The 17,838-nt window shown below is 39.7% G+C and overlaps 1 protein-coding gene across 13 annotated transcripts in view; it reads right to left on the bottom strand.

Annotated features, from left to right (window-relative positions):
- ADD3 (adducin 3) overlaps positions 1-17,838 on the bottom strand; it is a 132,335-nt gene that overhangs the window by 62,162 nt on the left and 52,335 nt on the right. The gene's annotated exons all lie outside the window — the stretch shown is intronic.

Raw genomic sequence — 17,838 nt, 5'->3', positions numbered from 1 at the left:
AAAAAAATAGGTTTCTCAATAAAATACCTCAGCATGTAAAAAATAAGCTATATAATCATTTATATAGCATTTAAAACAAACAACGGAAAAAGCTTTGGGAGAAGACTGGGAAAATATTTTTAATGTTGTCACATTACCCTCTCCAATTGCTACTCCCTCACACTGGAACAACAAATCAGTCTGGAGTACTGAAATTTCAATATTTTGAGAGATGGCCTAGAACACCCTCTTTCAGGAGGTAGGTGCCGACTGATCTAACCTTCTGCTGGATTATAAGGTCACTCTTCCCATATGATAAGTCAATCCATTCTAAAATCTTCCTTTCATAGTCCAACTGCCGGATATAATTATTTTTTCATCCATATATATAATTATGAATCACCTGCTGCCATCCCTTGCTCTTCCCCATCTAACCCCTAAACTGAGCAACTTAAAGGTAGCGGTTAGATATTCTATTAGAAGAGTGCCATCTTGATACTTTTTTGGATTTGCACTGTTGGAAATGTCTGTTTTCAAGTCAAATTTCACTTTCACAGCTGCAAAGGAAATGACAAGAGAAGAAAAACACAGCCAATACATATCAGCAATTAATTCCATCCACAACTGCCCAGCTGTTTGTGCATGGAAGAATCAGTCTGTTTCCTTTTGGGGCTTTCACCACTGAAAATGGATACTGCACATGCAGAGACACAAGCTGTTTGTAACATGTCAGGAATGTGCGCAAGATCACACAGAGCTGAAGAGACAAAATGAAATCCAGAGCTAGTTTTCTTGGGACTTGCCAGTATTATTTCATAGCTTTAAAAAAAAAAAAAAGAAAGAAAAGAAAAGGAAATCGTAAGAACACCTCAGAGAGAGAGCAAAATACAGGGAAAAATTTCTCCCTTCTGAGTATCACCCTACCAATAAGGAGGAAAATTTGCCAATGACATCAGATTCAGTATCAAGAATAGACACTCTGATTTACTGGCATAGACAAGGTGCGACATTTTTCAGAATCCACATGCCCCCAGTACGTTAAATCCAGCCAGTACTTTTTGGACTACAGAGCTGCTTGCCCAATGTGTAGTGAGTCCTTAAAAAAAAAATCCTTATAAACGTGAAAGTTGTTGGGAACCAATGCTTTCACACAGTCATGCAGAAAAGTGAATTTTTCTGGGTTAGTTCAGACATTATTTGGCACTCACATACACCTGCCCGTTTCAGGGATTCATGTAAATTTACAGATCCAATTTCTAGGATAACTCTCAAGTAATCAAATTTCTCCTTTCCTCTGCCCATCAGTTTTGTGGGTTTTAAATAAAAATACTCTCTATTGAGTGCAGAGACTCATGTGAAACTCAAGAAGTATTCTATCCCCCTCTCTCCATTGCCCTCCAACTCCAATTTTATGTCAAATGTCTGTTTCACTTAAATTTTGTAAAATGTCATTTTGTTATACTCTATTTTCAAACATACAGCATGTCAATAACTTGTGTTTTCAGTATGTAAAATGACTTGTGATTAATTACTGTCATCAGTTATAGAAAAGAACAAAATAATTCAAAACATATTTTACCTACTTAACTGTATTTAAAAAAAATAAACCAGGTATCCCATGATTGAATTCATTGTTCCAAGCACCTCTCCTCTCTTCTTTTGCTGCACAAGAGTTCATACACTCCTAATGCCAGTATTTTCAAACACAACTTGGATGGTATACTCAATTTGGGTACCAGTAGGGGTTAGGGCTTCCCAGGTGGCATAGTGGTAAAGAATCTACCTGCCAATGCAGGAGACACAGGAGATGTGGGTTGGATCCCGGGTCTGGAAAACCCCCTGGAGTAGGAAATGGCAACCCACTGTGGTATTCTTATCTGGGAAATCCCACGGGCAGAGGAGCCTGGCCAGCTACAGTCCATGGGGTCACAAAGAGTTGGACACAACTGAGTGACTGAACACACAGGGAGGAGCTAAGGCTTAACCAACGAAGAGAAGAAAAGCTCTCTGCTCCAAATAATCTTCAGAATGAAGATGCTCTGAAGTGCCAGAACTCAAACCAGCACAATGAGAAGTTGTCTCCAACTAAAGTGCTGTGAAAGCATGAAGTGTGATTTGTGAAAGAAATATAAGGCATCTCAAACAAGTGGGAGACTGAAAACAAAGCACAGAACCAAAGAACTTTTTTTCCTTAACAAACCTCATCTGATCGAGGCTATATCTGGGGTAGGAAAGGGGAGGAGAAGAAAAGTTTAACCTTTGGCTGCTGGTGACACTAGCTTCTAGAAATAGGGTATAACTATTACTGACTCAAAACAGCCACAGAGATGAGCTTTGCTTGGCAAGCTTAAGCTCTAAGGGAAGGAACCTGCCCCACCTACAAGATTGGCTAAGGAAAGCAAAGATCTCCCTGAGTTGTTTAAATCAGGTCACTTAAACTCATGACAGTCTAACTAGAGCCTTGGGTGGTACTAACAAAGACCATTCAAACGAGGAGGCTGGAGATATGAAATTTTGTCAGCTCATTTTTAAAGTGATTTTTCTCCTCAAGAATTTATTGTATTTAATACTAACATATATGTATTTATTTTATTCTTAAAACTTTTACATAGATAGCAAATTAGAAAGAATTTTACAGTGAGCGCCATACATGCACTAGCTAGATTCTATTGTTAACACTGTACTATACTTTATCACTTCCCTGGTGGCTCAGACGGTAAAGCGTCTGTCTACAGCACGGGAGACTGGGGTTCAATCCCTGGGTTGGGAAGATCCCCTGGAGTACTGGCAATCCACTCCAGTACTATTGCCTGGAAAATCCCATGGACAGAGGATCCAGGTAGGCTACAGTCCATGGCGTCGCAAAGAGTTGGACACAACTGAGCAACTTCACTTTCATACTTTATCACGTATGTCTTCAACTACCCATTTCTCTTTCCATCCATTAATACAGCTTACCTTTCATGCATTTTATTTTTTTTTTCTTTCATGCATTTTAAAGTACATTACAGGCAATTGTACACTTTCTGTACAAATTAAAGTGTACAGATGAAGCATAAATTGAAATCAAGATTGCCAGGAGAAATATCAATATAACCTCAGATATGCAGATGACACTACCCTTATGGCAAAAAGCAAAGAAGAACAGAAGAGCCTCTTGATGAAAGTCAAAGACAGGGGAAAGTGAAAAAGTTGGCTTAAAACTCAACATTCAGAAAACTAAGATAACGGCATCCAGTCCCATCACTTCATGGCAAATAGATGGGGAAACAGTGGAAACAGTGACAGACTTTATTTTCTGGGGCTCCAAAATCACTGCAGATGGTGACTGCAGCCATGAAATTAAATTATGCTTGCTCCTTGGAAGAAAAGTTACCCTCTGAGCTACCAGGGAAGCCTGACCAACCTAGACAGCTTCTTCAAAGGCAGAGACATTACTTTGCCAACAAAGGTCCGTCTAGTCAAGGCTATGTTTTTCCAGTAGTCATGTATGGATGTGAGAGTTGGACTATAAAGAAAGTTGAGTGTCGAAGAATTGATGCTTTTGAACTGTGGTGTTGGAAGACTCTTGAGAATCCCCTGGACTGCAAGGAGATCCAACCAGCCCATCCTAAAGGAAGTCAGTCCTGAATATTCATTGGAAGGACTGATGTTGAAGCTGAAACTCCAATTCTTTGGCCACTTGATGAGAAGAACTGACTCATTTGAAAAGACCCTGATGCTGGGAAAGATTGAAGGTGGGAGGAGAAGGGGACTACCGAGAATGAGATGGCTGGATGGCATCACCGACTCAACGGACATTGAGTTTGAGTAAACTCTGGGAGTTGGTGATGGACAGGGAAGCCTGGTGTGCCGCAGTCCATCGGGTCGCAAAGAGTTGGAAACAACTGAGCAACTGAACTGAACTGTATACTTAATTCAAATACTTCAGCAGGCATATCATTAGCTAGAGTTCAGTATTTGCTTATAACTTTTTTTCTTTTGGTACAAAATATACATACAATGAAGTTGCAGAAACATGTAAGCGTACACCTGTATAACCCCAACTCCTATCTAGATATAGAACATTTTCTTTATCCCAGAAAACCTCTGTCATGTCTTTTCCTAGGCAATCTCCTTCTCCCACATTCCCAGAGGCAATCACTGTTTTTATTTCAAAAGTGATTTTTTGAATCAGTTCTAATGAGGTGGATGAAACTGGAGCCTATTATACAGAGTGAAGTAAGCCAGAAAGAAAAACACCAATACAGTATACTAATGCATATATATGGAATTTAGAAAGATGGTACCGACAACCCTGTATGCGAGACAGCAAAAGAGACACAGGTGTATAGAACAGTCTTTTGGACTCTGTGGGAGAGGGAGGGGGGACGATTTGGGAGAATGGCATTAAAACATGTATAATATCATATAAGAAACGAATTGCCAGTCCAGGTTTGATGCAGGATACAGGAAGCTTGGGGCTGGTGCACTGGGATGACCCAGAGGGATGGTATGGGGAGAGAGGTGGGACAGGGGTTCAGGATGGGGAACACGTATACACCCGTGGCAGATGCATGTTGATGTATGGCAAAAACCAATACAATATTGTAAAGTAAAATAATAATAATATTTTTTAAAAAAGCTGCTGCTGCTGCTACTGCTGCTAAGTCGCTTCAGTCGTGTCCGACTCTGTGCGACCCAAAGGACGGCAGCCCACCAGGCTCCCCCATCCCTGGGGTTCTCCAGGCAAGAACACTGGAGTGGGTTGCCATTTCCTTCTCCAATGCATGAAAGTGAAAAGTCAAAGTGAAGTCGCTCAGTCCTGTCCAACCCTCAGCAACCCCATGGACTGCAGCCTTCCAGGCTCCTCCATCCATGGGATTTTTCAGGCAAGAGTACTGGAGTGGGGTGCCATTGCCTTCTCCAAAAAAAAAAAAAAAAAAAGCTAGATGATAGCAAAGTTCACAGAACTTGTGAATAAATATAGAATTTTAAAAAAAAGTGATTTTAAACAACTCCAAGTAGCCATGTCTTTGCAACCTGGAGATCAGAACTTATCTCTACTATATCACGTAACTTATACTTGGCTGAACAAAATGATCAGATATGAACCAAAGAGATGGAAGGAGCCTAAGAAGAAATCATAAGGTTAAAAGGAAGTGTAGATTCATCTGCTCCAATCACTCAATTTCTTGGGTGAAGGAAATAAAACTTAGAAAGTTTGGCTGCCTGTACCCGTCATCCAACTGCTCAGCAGTTTACTGGGTGGACCTAGTCTAAGGCTCTTTGGCTGCAGCTCCACATTTTAAGGGTGAAGAGAACAGAAACTTTGGAGATAACACTGGTTCGGAGGAAGAGTTCAACCACTTAAAGGCTATACATCTTAAACAAATTTTTTAGTTTCAGTTTTTTTAAACATCTTTGAGTCTCAGTTTTCTCATCTGTTAAATGAGGAAAATCTTAGTTCATAAAGTTGTATGGATTAAGAGAGACACCTGTGGTAAAGTGCCTGACATACAGTAAATGATTAAAGGGAAGAAACACAGCAAATGGAGGGAAAATTGACAGAACGAAGTTCAGTTCAACAACATGCACTTTCCACATATTGTCTCTAAGTGCGTGTGCTACCCAACCCCTACATTTGCTCTCATTTTGCATATATATGCAAAGAAAATAACGTAAGCACTGCCGCAAGCAGTTTTTCACATCTGAAAGAAAGGCTCTTCCTTTTCTTTTGACTTCCTAGTGACTATATGTACCTTACATTTTTACCCGTCTTTGTATATAACAGCTCCTTTTGTCTGAAATGAAATTTCTTTTACCAAATGAGGTCCAGCTAAAAGCTAACCTACTTTTCTGATCTTATCAAACAAATTTAAAATTCCTTCACGTGGGTTTGGGTTTCCATAATGCTTAAAGTAATAGCATTACAGAACTCCCCCTACCAGCTGGCTGCTTCCCTGTGTTTTCCCCTCCTTGAATGAGAGCACCTCTCTATCTCAAAACCTAGCACAGAGCTTGGCACACTGAAACCATCCATGAGTATCTGCTGAATGGACATGCCTGGGTAAATGGGTACTTGGTATGATCAAAGAAGCAAAACAACTACGGCTGAACACTCAGCAAAAAAGGAAAGCAAAGCGCCAGAAAAATGGGGGGTGGGGGCCGGGAGATAATCACAGGGCATATGAAATGGCACAAAATTTCAAAAAGATTAAAAAAAAATTTTTTTTTTCAAAAAGATTAAAAGCCAAGCGTGTGTAAACTTCTGTGTTTTAAGAAAAGTGATTGCCACCAAGCAGCTAAAGTGCCACTAGAATAATTCAGGCTGTTGTATGCTTTATATACTTATCTCATGTACCACCCACAACAACCCTATCAGGCTCCTTTTACAGATGAGAATATTGAGACTCAAGGAGGTTAAGCAAATAAAGTCATACAATCAGTGGCAATGGAGATAAAAAACACAGTGGTGATTTTTCATTACAAGTCATTTTCATATAAGACAGTTTTATACACAGCATGGGGAGGCTCTGCAATAAAGAAAACCCAGATGTTGAGGGGCAACCAAACAGTACAAGAGATTCAACAGAAGGAGCAAAAGTCAAGGGGAGAAAAAAGGCCTAGACAAAAAACAAACCAAAGCTGAGGCAGTAAGAGGTGTGTGAGTTCTATGCAGGAGTTATCTTCACAGAACAGTCCGCCACCCAGAGTTATGAAACGTAAGTCAGAGATGGCCCTGGAATGTGTGGGAGTGCTGAAGAGGAGCTCTTACTCTCCGCATGGCCTGTCTTCCCCAAACTAATTGTTCTCAGAAGTGATAATACAGCATAGATAACCTTGATTAAAATGGTGACCATGGTGTTCGGGTACCAAGGATCAAAACTGTTTATTCACTTTGACTCAACATCCTACCTCCTCCTGAGAATTTACAATGCTCTGAGTCAGGAAAAGGGTACTGACTTTTTCCTTATAATAAGACAGGTTCCTTATAACATTAGAACAGCTTGAGGGTTTAAATCTGGGGGATAGTTCAACATATATTACGCTCAACAAATATGAACTAGGAGTTTGGGATTAAAACATACATACTACAATATATAAAACAGGTAAACAACAAGGACCTACTGCAGCACAGGGAACTATACTCAGTATTTTATAATAATCTAAGGGAAAAGAATCTGAAAAAGAATAGATATAAACGTATGTATAACTGACTTACTCTGCTGTACACATGAAACTAACACAACTTTGTACATCAGCTAAACTCCAATTTTTTGGAAAAGATGATGATGGCCTCCTGAAGTTGGTGACATGAACTCTTATCTGTGGGCAATTCTGACTACACTCCATAATTTCTCCTTTAGGAATACCCTAGTTTTGGCTCCCTTTCAAAGATGGATTTATGAAGGAAAGCCTCCAGCCTGAAGTTTAAAGCCACAAGTCCCTGTGGCTCACCTCCAATACAGCACTCATTACACTGACCCACAACTGTCTGGTCACTGACACAGTTCTCACATGTGCTGTGAGAAACAGCAAGGCAGGTTGCCTCAGGACCTAACACAGGCAAATTAAGAAAATATGAATGGTAAAGGAATAATGTCCTTCACCTGTTTAATACCTGATAGATGGTTATTTGTTAAAAGAAGTAATACAGGATTTAAAGAGGAAGCTATTATAGAAAAGTCATATTATAAAAAGGTTGAAGATAAGTGAGATTTGGTTAATATTCAAAATAGCTTTTTTCTGGATTAAAAGATTGATGAGTCAAGTCTAACAGAGCTGAAGCTGAAATTCAGTGAAATAGTAGGTCTAAAGATTAGGCATTATCCCAATTAAAAACAAAAAATAATCAAACTTATGAGTTTGTATTGTTATCTGAAGGCTGTCAAACTACAAGTGGGGGGAAAAAAGTGACTTTGACTCAATCATGGCATAATACTTCCCAAAACAATGCATTTTATTAACCATCTCTTAAAAGACGAGTAGATTCAAGGGAATAGACCTGGTAGACAGAGTGCCTGAAGAACTATGGACCGTGGTTCATAACACTGTACAGGAGGTGGTGACCAAAACCATTTCCAAGAAAAATGAATGCAAGAAGACAAAGTGGCTTTTGAGGGAGTCTTACAAATCGATCGCTGAGAAAAGAGAAGTGAAAGGCAAAGATATAACTATTTGAATGCAGAGTTCTAGTGAATAGCAAAGAGAGATAAGAAAGCCTTCTTAAGTGAACAATACAAAGAAACAGAGGAAAACAATAGAATAGGAAAGACTAGAGATCTCTTCAAGAAAACTGGAGATACCAAGGAACATTTTATGCAAAGATGGGTATGTGTCACTCACTCAGAGCCACACATTCTGGAGTGTGAAGTCAAGGGGGCCCATTACTACAAACAAAGCTAGTGGAGGTGATGGAATTCCAGTTGAGCTATTTCAAATCCTAAAAAATGATGCTGTTAAAGTACAAATGCCAGCAAATTTGGAGAACTCAGCAGTGGCTACAGGACTGGAAAAGGTCAGTTTTCATTCCAATCCCAAAGAAAGGCAATGCCAAATAATTTTCAAACTACCGCACAATAGCACTCATTTCACATGCTAGCAAGGTTATGCTCAAAATCCTACAAGCTAGGTTTCAGCAGTATGTGCACCAAGAACTTTCAGATGTACAAGCTGGATTCAGAAATGGCAGAGGAACCAAAGTTAAAACTGCCAACATCCGTTGGATCACAGAAAAAATAAGGGAATTCGAGAAAAACATTTACTTCCACTTCACTGACTACACGAAAGCCTTTGACTGTGTGGATCACAACAAACTATAAAACTCTTAAAGAGACAGAATGTCAGACCACACTGTCTGGCTCCTGAGAAACCTGTATGCAGGACAAGAACAACAGTCAGTACCAGACATGGAACAATGGGCTGGTTTCAAATTGGGAAAGGAGTACATCAAGGCCGTATATTGTCACCTTGCTTATTTAACTTACATGCAGAATATATCATGTGAAATGCTGGGCTGGATGAAGCACAAGTTGGAATCAAGATTGCTGGGAGAAATAACAATAACCTCAGGTATGCAGATAATACCACTCTAACAGCAGAAAGCAAAGAGGAACTAAAGAGCCTCTTGATGAGGGTGAAAAGAGGAGAGTGAAAAAGAGGGCTTAAAACTCAACACTTAAAAAACTAAGATCATGGCATCTGGTCCCATCACTTCATGGCAAATAGATGGGGGAAAACTGGAAACAGTGACAGATTTTCTTTTCTTGGGCTCCAAAATCACTGCGGACGGTGACTGCAGCCATGAAATTAAAAGACACTTGCTCTTTGGAAGAAAAACTATGACAAACCTAGACAGAGATACCACTTTTCTGACAAAGGTCTGTCTAGTCAAAGCTATGGTTTTTCCAGTAGTCAACGTTTGGATATGAGAGTTGGACCATAAAGAAGGCTGAGTGCTGCAGAATTGATGGTTTCAAATTGTGGTGCTGGGGAAGACTCTTGAGAATTCCTTGGACTGCAAGGAGATGAAACCAATTAATTCTAAAGGATATCATCTCTGAATATTCATTGGAAGGACTGATGCTGAAGTTGAAGCTCCAATAATTTGGCGAAGACTTAACTCATTGGAAAAGACCTTGGGAAAGATTGAGGGCAAGAGGAGAAGGGGCGACAGTATTAGATGGTTGGATGGCATCACTGACTACTGAGTTTGAGCAAACTCTGGGAAAGAGTGAAGGACAGAGAAGTCTGGAGTGCTGTAGTCCATGAGGTCACAAAGAATGGGACACAACTTAGCAAATGAACAAGAACAAATTATGAGAAGCCCGCATGAAAAAAAAAAACCCTACATAAAAAAAGTGAAGAATAATATTCATGATATTCATGTGGTATTAAGAAACCTGCATTCACAAATAATTTTTGCTTGGGAGGAAAGTCCAAAACAGAATTAAAAATCTATTTAGTTGGAAAAATGTGTCATATTTCAAATAATTTACCCAGTGGAAAAAAGCCATACCAATTTAAAAAAAAATTATCTTCCCCAAATTCAAGTATTTACCTTCAAAGAGTGCTAATTAGCTAGGCGAGTGCCAAGCTAACAAATCACAGCACTTAGAGGACTAACAATCTTACTTCTCCAAGATCAAGCTCTAGAACACGTGCTGCCTACCCACGGCAAGAACCACACCCCATCCTTTAAAACTAAAACAGCTTTGAGTCACCAAATACCATCATAAGTTGTATCCAAGACAGGGCAGGAGACAGGTTTAGGAATTTTCTCCCTATCTTCACTTCCATTCCTCAATCCCTCCAGTTCCGCGTGACTTCAGGAAAGTATCTCCTGTGGTTGGTAGATGTTTCCTCAGCCAAAGAGACAGCATAAGGGGTTTAATTAAAATTAAAACAAACACAGAAACAAAAGTAGCCCGTAAACACATTTCTTCTTTGCATTTAGAGGCATTTCAGTTTACTGCATCATACTTTCTGCCCCTAAATATTATTAAAGTTGGAGAATATCAACTTGTTCTGTCCAATCTATAGCTGTACTGATTTTTAATCTGCTCTGAATTTATATTTCAAAAAATTATCTTTAAATTCTAAGTTGGTCAGTCAATTCATCAACTAATATCAACTAATTTTTCTACTTTTCTGCTTAAATTCATTCATTCTTTTAACAACTCATTCAACACCTATTATGTCATACATCTAAGGAGGCAGTACAATTGGAAAATGAAGAAATGAATGAGATATCACCTTTGAATCTAACATACTAGCAACTTAGTGGGTTGGGGGAGGAAGAAAGGAGACAGTTTCTTTTAAAAATTATACAGTACACTCTGTTATTAGAGATGCATTACAAACCCAGAGAAAGGAGCCAATTTGAAAAGTTCTTGAGAAGTTACATTGGAGTTGGATCTTAAAAGGATGAGTAGGTATTGGGGGTGGGGGGAGCAGAAAGATACGTAAAGCAACATACCTAATAAACCTATAATTTATCACATGGTTTTATTCCAAATAAAATTAATAGAACTAATAGAAAACTAACAGAAAATAGAGACTAATAGAAAAAAGAGACAAAAATTGTCACTAGTTAACAGCTTACAGTGGTTTGTATAATTTAAGCCAGAGGAACCCTATAATCTACTAGCAAACCACACACTTTTGTGTCATGTGCTTTTGCTTTCACCCTGATCTTTTGACTTGCATGCTAAGAAAAGAAACTCAAAAGCCATTTATATCCTTTCTTGGAACAATGCTTGTTCTTACACTGCATTAACCAAAGACTTAGGAATAATTAAGAGAAATTATCTTGGAGCCAGTCAAACTGCAATCTGCCACTGTATCACCATGAAAGGAGACTTAAGAATGCTCTAGGTTAACACAAAGGTCAGTAAACAGTAATTCGGTCAACCTGGCCCAGATATACCACACCCTATGGGCTCAAAGCCTTAATGGTTATCTAGTACAAGTATGGTAGACTTTATGGCTCAGACAGTAAAGAATCTGCCTGCAATGCAGGAGACCTGGGTTCAACCCTTGGGATGGGAAGATTCCCCTGGAGAAGGAAATGGCAACCCACTCCAGTATTCTTGCCTGGAAAATCCCATGAACACAGAAGCCTGGTGGGCTGCAGTTCGTGAGGCAGAAAAGAGTTGGACATGACGGAGTTAATAACACGTACAAGAAAAAAAAAACAGAATGCCATAACTGATCACAAACATTGCGTTTGAAAGGCACCTAAATGCTCAAACTCACTGACCCAGAAAGATGCTTATACATATGACAAAGATTATTTTTATGAATTGGCAAATTTGGCTAATCCAATGAAAGGTGAAAAGAATACCATGTTAAATTGCTGAGAACAGATCTCCCGTTTTGACCAAGTTACAACTAGTGTTGTTGCTTAGTCACTGAGTCATCTCCGACTCCTTCTCAACCACATGGAGCCTGCAGGCTTCTCTGTCCCGGGGATTTCCCAGGCAAGAATACTGGAGTGAGTTGCCATTTCCTCCTCCAGGGGATCTTCCTGATCCAGGATCGAATCCTGCATTGGCAGGTGGATTCTTTACCACTGAGCTACCTGGGAACCCCATTATATTAGGACATAGCCAATTTTTTAGAGCATATATTTTACATAAAGCAAGCTTTATGCACTTTATATTCATGAATTCACACCTGTAATATCTAAGCACTGACAAAAAAGCAAAAACAAAACAAAACCTCTTGCAAAAAAGTTCAAACTTAGAGATTTAACCCTAGTGTAGAAATTTGTCAATGAAACATGTATCTTTGGATGGTATATAAGTAACTTCCTTAGAATATTTTGAGAAAAGGAAAAACAAAACCAAAAAAATCCTCCTGAGAACAGCTTTTGAGCCTCTGAGAAGGGAGGTGACTAGAGCAGCAGAAAAAACTGGGTAGAAGAGGAAAAAGGAGGAGCTAAGGTAGTAGATGAAGAGACAACAAAGGAGCCAAGAGTGACACCAGATAAGGAAGATCAAGTGACTGTAGCAGCAGTCTGAGGCCGGCACACCCACAGAGAGCTATGTGGCTTATTTCAAGGGGGTGGAACACTGAGAAGTGAACAATTTTGGTTTTGTTTAACTAAAAGATTGAGCAATCCTACAAATGGCAGCAGGAAAAAGAAGGGGTGTTTTTCTAATACAGAAAGTGTTGTTCAATTGCCCAGTCATGTCCAATTCTTCGCAGCCCCATGGACTGCAGCACTCCAGGCCTCTCTGTCCCTCACCATCTCCCAGACGTTGCCCAAGTTCATGTTCACTGCATCAGTGATGCCATCCAGCCATCTCATCCTCTGATGCCCTGTCCTCCTCCTGCCCTCAATCGTTTCCAAAATCAGGGACTTTTCCAATGAATCATCTGTTCACATCAGATGACCAAAACACTGGAGTTTCAGCTTCAGCATCAGTCCTTCCAGTGAATATCAGGGTTGATCTCCCTGAAGATTGACTGGTTTGATCTCCTTGCTATCCAAGGGACTTTCAAGGATCTTCTCCAGCACCACAGTTCAAAGACATCAATTCTTTGGCATTCTGCCTTCTTTACGGTCCAGCTCTCACAGCTGTATGTGACCACTGGGAAAACCATAGCCTTGACTATACAGACCTTTGTCGGGAGAGTAATGTCTCTGCTTTTCAACACACTGTCTAGGTTTGTCATCGCTTTCCTGCTAGGAAGCAATCGTCTTCTGATTTCATGGTTGCAGTCACCATCTGCAGTGATTTTGGAGCCCAAGAAGAGAAAATGTCACTACTTCCACCTTTTTCCCTTCTATTTGCCATGCAGTCCTGGAGCTGGATGCCATGAACTTAGTTTTTTTAATATTTAGTCTTAAGCCGGCTCTTTCACTCTCCTTCACACTCAAGAGGCTTAGTTCCTCTTGGCTTTCTGCCATTAGAATGGTATCATCTGCATATCTGAGGTTGTTGGTGTCTCTCCCGCCTATCTTGATTCCGGCTTGTGACTCATCCAGCTCGCATCTCTCATGATGTGCTGAGCATTTAGGTTAAACAAACAGGGTGATAGCAGACAGCCCTGTCATACTCTTTTCTCGATCTTGAACCAATCAGTTGTTCCATACAGGGTGCTAACTGTTGCTTCCTGGCCTGCAAACAGGTTTCTCAGGAGACAGGTGAGATGGTCTGGTATTCCCATCTCTCTAAGAGCTTTCCACAGTTTGTCATGATCCACATAGTCAAAGGCTTTAGTGGAGTGGATGAAACAGAAATGGATGATTTTCTGAATTTTCCTTGCTTTCTCTATAATCCAGCGAATGTTGGCAATTTTATAGAAGATGTTAGGATATAATAACAACACTATCATTTTTAAAACTAACAAACAAAAAAGAGAAGTAAATACCTTATATATGAAAATGAAAAATTGAGACCTTTGAGGAAAAACTCTAAAGTCCATGTAAATACAGAGCTGCAATATTTATTGATTGTCATGATACAGTTTTTTACCCTGTGGACTACATCATCTTTCAAACAAGATCCTGACAAAGCATACTGACAAGAATCTGGGGGGTTTTGGATCAGTGTAGTTTTTTTTTTTTTTCACTTCAACTTTCAATTTGGCAGTTTATAGAAACAATCCTCAATGGTTGAGTTTTAAAAAGTTACTCCAAGATAAGCAGGATTGTGACTCCACTGGGCTATTTCCAAGTTGCCAAGTCATTTATCTAACACAGCTCTCAAGTCCTTTAAACTGATTCCCGCTGCTCCAATGTAATAAATGATATGATGTTTTAAATAAAAAGGGGAAAAGGAGGGGGAAAGAAGGCCCAAACTAGTACCTTTGGAGCTCCTGTTAAGTCAAAAAAATAACTGGAAGTGGGAAGCAATTAGGTAACACACATTTACCACTATATTTTTCAATCATGTGGCTAGAAATTACAGCAAGGATTTTGGTTAGGCCTTCTACCCAAAGCAAATCAGCTGCTTCAACTTCAAGGTTAATAGTTATTTTTACATTTGCTACACTCTCAAAAATGAAAGGTGAAACAATGCCCCCCTGATAAGAGATATTTCAAGCTTTCTGTAGATGATTTACCTCATTAATTACATCTGTTCATTCTTCTAGGCATTAATGGCTACCTTACTACAGGAACTAGAAAAAGGATACTGTGTAGTCAACCATTTGTCTTTGCCATGACGCAGAGGATATACCAGATAAATCCTAAGCCATCAGTGCACGGAAGCCAGTGTTTTCAGTACAGTGAGAACAATTTGAGGACTTTCATCTTCATCAGTTTTACAACAAAAATGTGCTCCAAGGAGCAAACCTTTCTCAAAACAAAGTCATTATATAGATCATACTACTATGAAGAAACACTCATGGAAATAACTCTTATTTCAATAATTAAAACAAAACAAAACTGAACATTTAATTACAAATACAAAGCAGTATAAACAGCTTAAAACTTATGAAAGAATTTCCAATCAATTTACGAGGGTTGAATAGGATCAAAAGTAAAAAATAGAAGTTGCCTGATCTTCTGAAAATGAGCTCAATGTTGTGAAGAAAAAATTGCTCAATTAGAAATCAGATCTTCTAAGTCACAACTTAGAGGTAGATAGAGTTCCTTCCAGAAAGTAGGGAGTTGTTATTAGACCTCTCTACCACTTCCCATCTCAAAAAGCCAGAAACCCCAAAGGTAATACCCTCAGTTAAAAGGCAGACCAAGAAAAAGAAAACATATGTCCACAAACAGAGAGAATTTAAAACACACACACACACACACACACACACAGTCTTATCTGTCTTTTCCAGAGCACTGAGTGGCAAGAGAAAAATCTCTCCTGAGAATCTGTAACAATAGGTCTGCTGCTGCCACTAAGCCGTGTTAGTCATGTCCGAATCTGTGCAACCCCACAGACGGCAGCCCACCAGGTTCCTCTGTCCCTGGGATTCTCCAGGCAAGAATACTGGGGTGGGTTGCCATTTCCTTCTCCAATGCATGCAAGTGAAAAGTCAAAGTGAAGTTGCTCAGTCGTGTCCAGCTCTTAGCCACCCCATGGACTATAGCCTACCAGGCTCCTCCGTCCATGGGATTCTTCAGGCAAGAGTACTGGAGGTCTATCCCCCCAAGAACTCGGGATCTGAATTTACACACCAGCTGCTGCGGCTAAGTCGCTTCAGTAGTGTCCAACTCTGTGCGGCCTCATAGATGGCAGCCCACCAGGCTCCCCGTCCCTGGGATTCTCCAGGCAAGAACACTGGAGTGGGTTGCCATTTCCTTCTCCAATGCATGGAAGTGAAAAGTGAAAGTGAAGTCGCTCAGTTGTGTCTGACTTTTGCGACCCCATGGACTGCAGCCCACCAGGCTCCTCCGTCCATGGGATTTTCCAGGCACCAGAGTGGTCCACAAAACCTTACTCCAAGAGAGTAACCTAAAGTGATCTTAGGTTGGTAGCCCCTACCCCATCCCCACCAGATACCTGGCAGAAAAGAAACATAGGCTTGGAGAACGTTACTCCCAAAACAGGATACCTAAGGATTCCCACAGATAAAATCCTGCCAAGTTCAAAATTACAAAGCACATGAGTAAACAAACCACATTAAACAAAAGTCAGCAGAAAACAACAGAGTAGAATTTGATACATCCTCCACCCCCAGAACTGCAGACAATGGAATACTGAGACACAGACTATAACATGAGTCAAAACCACACTCAAAATCCTTAAAGACAGAAATTAAAAGTATGAGAAAGAAACAAGATATTAGAAAGACCCAAGTGGAAAGAGAATAAGCTGGAATACAGATTTGGAAAAACTAGTCAGACTGAAGCACAGAAAGACAGAATATATATGTGTGTGTGTGTGTGTGTGTGTGTGTGTATATATATATATATATATGTAAAAGAGAGGCTGAGAGACGCAGACAATAAAGAAGTTCAACATACTGGAATTCGTAAAGGGGAAATGGAATAGGGAAGAGGTTATGTTTGAGGAGATCACATCTAGAAGTTTTCCAGAAATGCCCAGAGACAAATCACCTGTAAAGGACTGACAATTAAATCTGCAGTGGACTTGAAAGAAAAAATAGTTGTATGACACCAAAATATTTCCAAAGTGCTGAGAGAAGATAACTGTCAGTCTGCTGCTGCTAAGTCGCTTCAGTTGTGTCCGACTCTGCGCGACACCATAGACAGCAGCCCACCAGGCTCCTCCATCCATGGGATTTTCCAGGCAAGAGTACTGGAGTGGGGTGCCATTGCCTTCTCCGAACTGTCAGTCTAGAACTATACATTGAACAAAACTATCAAGAGGAAGTAAAATAAAACAGTCTCACTAAAATGTTCTATGAACTTAAAGGAACTTTCAAAGGATTAATTTCAGAAAGAAAACTGGAAGGAAGAGCTGAGATGGAAGAAGGAGTAAGCAAAGAAATTGGTAAATGAGTAGTTTCTACAATGCTATATAAAACGATTGCAATAACAAGTGTAGGGGGGTTAAAAACAAGGTAGAACTGAAATGCCATCACATACGATGGGAATGAGAAGGAAAGTTAAGCTGTTTTAAGATCTTTATATTGGTCAGAAGGGGAGAGAGACAGAGCTATTATCTTTGTCTAGAATATTCTCAAAACCACTAAAATCAATAAAAATAAAACAAGACAACCTAATTCTGCCCACTGGTAAGAGATCTGAACAGGTACTTCACAAAAGAGACTATCTAAATGACCAATAAATACATAAAAATTGTTCACACCATTAGCCATCAAGGAAATACAAATTAAAACCATAATGGGATATGGCTATCTACCAATAAGATTAAGATGTAAAAAATAAACACAAAAAACTGAATATCAAGTACTGGCAAAGGTGTGGAGCATCTGGAACACTACAAGTCCTTGTGCATTCAGTATAAATATGTTGGAAGATTTTTTGGCATTATGTACAAAAGCCGGACACATACCAGCCCTGGAATCCAGCCATTCCTCTCCCAGGAACACATTCAACAGAAATGCATACATATGAACATCAAAAACTGGAAACAAAATCTGAATGTCCATCAACAAAATGGGTAGATTATTGGGTATTCATAAAATGGAATACACACAATGAAAACAAACTACCTTTACATGCAACAACTTGGGGGGAAAATGTTGAGCAAAAGAAGCCAGTAGATATTGAATGATTCCATTTACACAAAACTCAGAAGCCAGTAGTAGGAGGAGATGCCTGAGGAGACACTGCACTGTGCTCCTCGTGCTCCATTTCTTGATTGAGGTGAGGTACACAGGGTGTTCATGTTGTGTATATTCACCAAGCCATACCTTATGATTTGTGCACTTTCCTATGCATTATGTTAAACTTATATTTAAAGGTTTACCTGAAAAAAATTACAACAA

This window comes from Bos javanicus, chromosome 26 (genome assembly GCF_032452875.1).
Source record: "Bos javanicus breed banteng chromosome 26, ARS-OSU_banteng_1.0, whole genome shotgun sequence".
In the NCBI taxonomy this organism is placed as follows: domain Eukaryota; kingdom Metazoa; phylum Chordata; class Mammalia; order Artiodactyla; family Bovidae; genus Bos; species Bos javanicus.
This window is presented reverse-complemented; position numbering and strand designations above follow the sequence as displayed.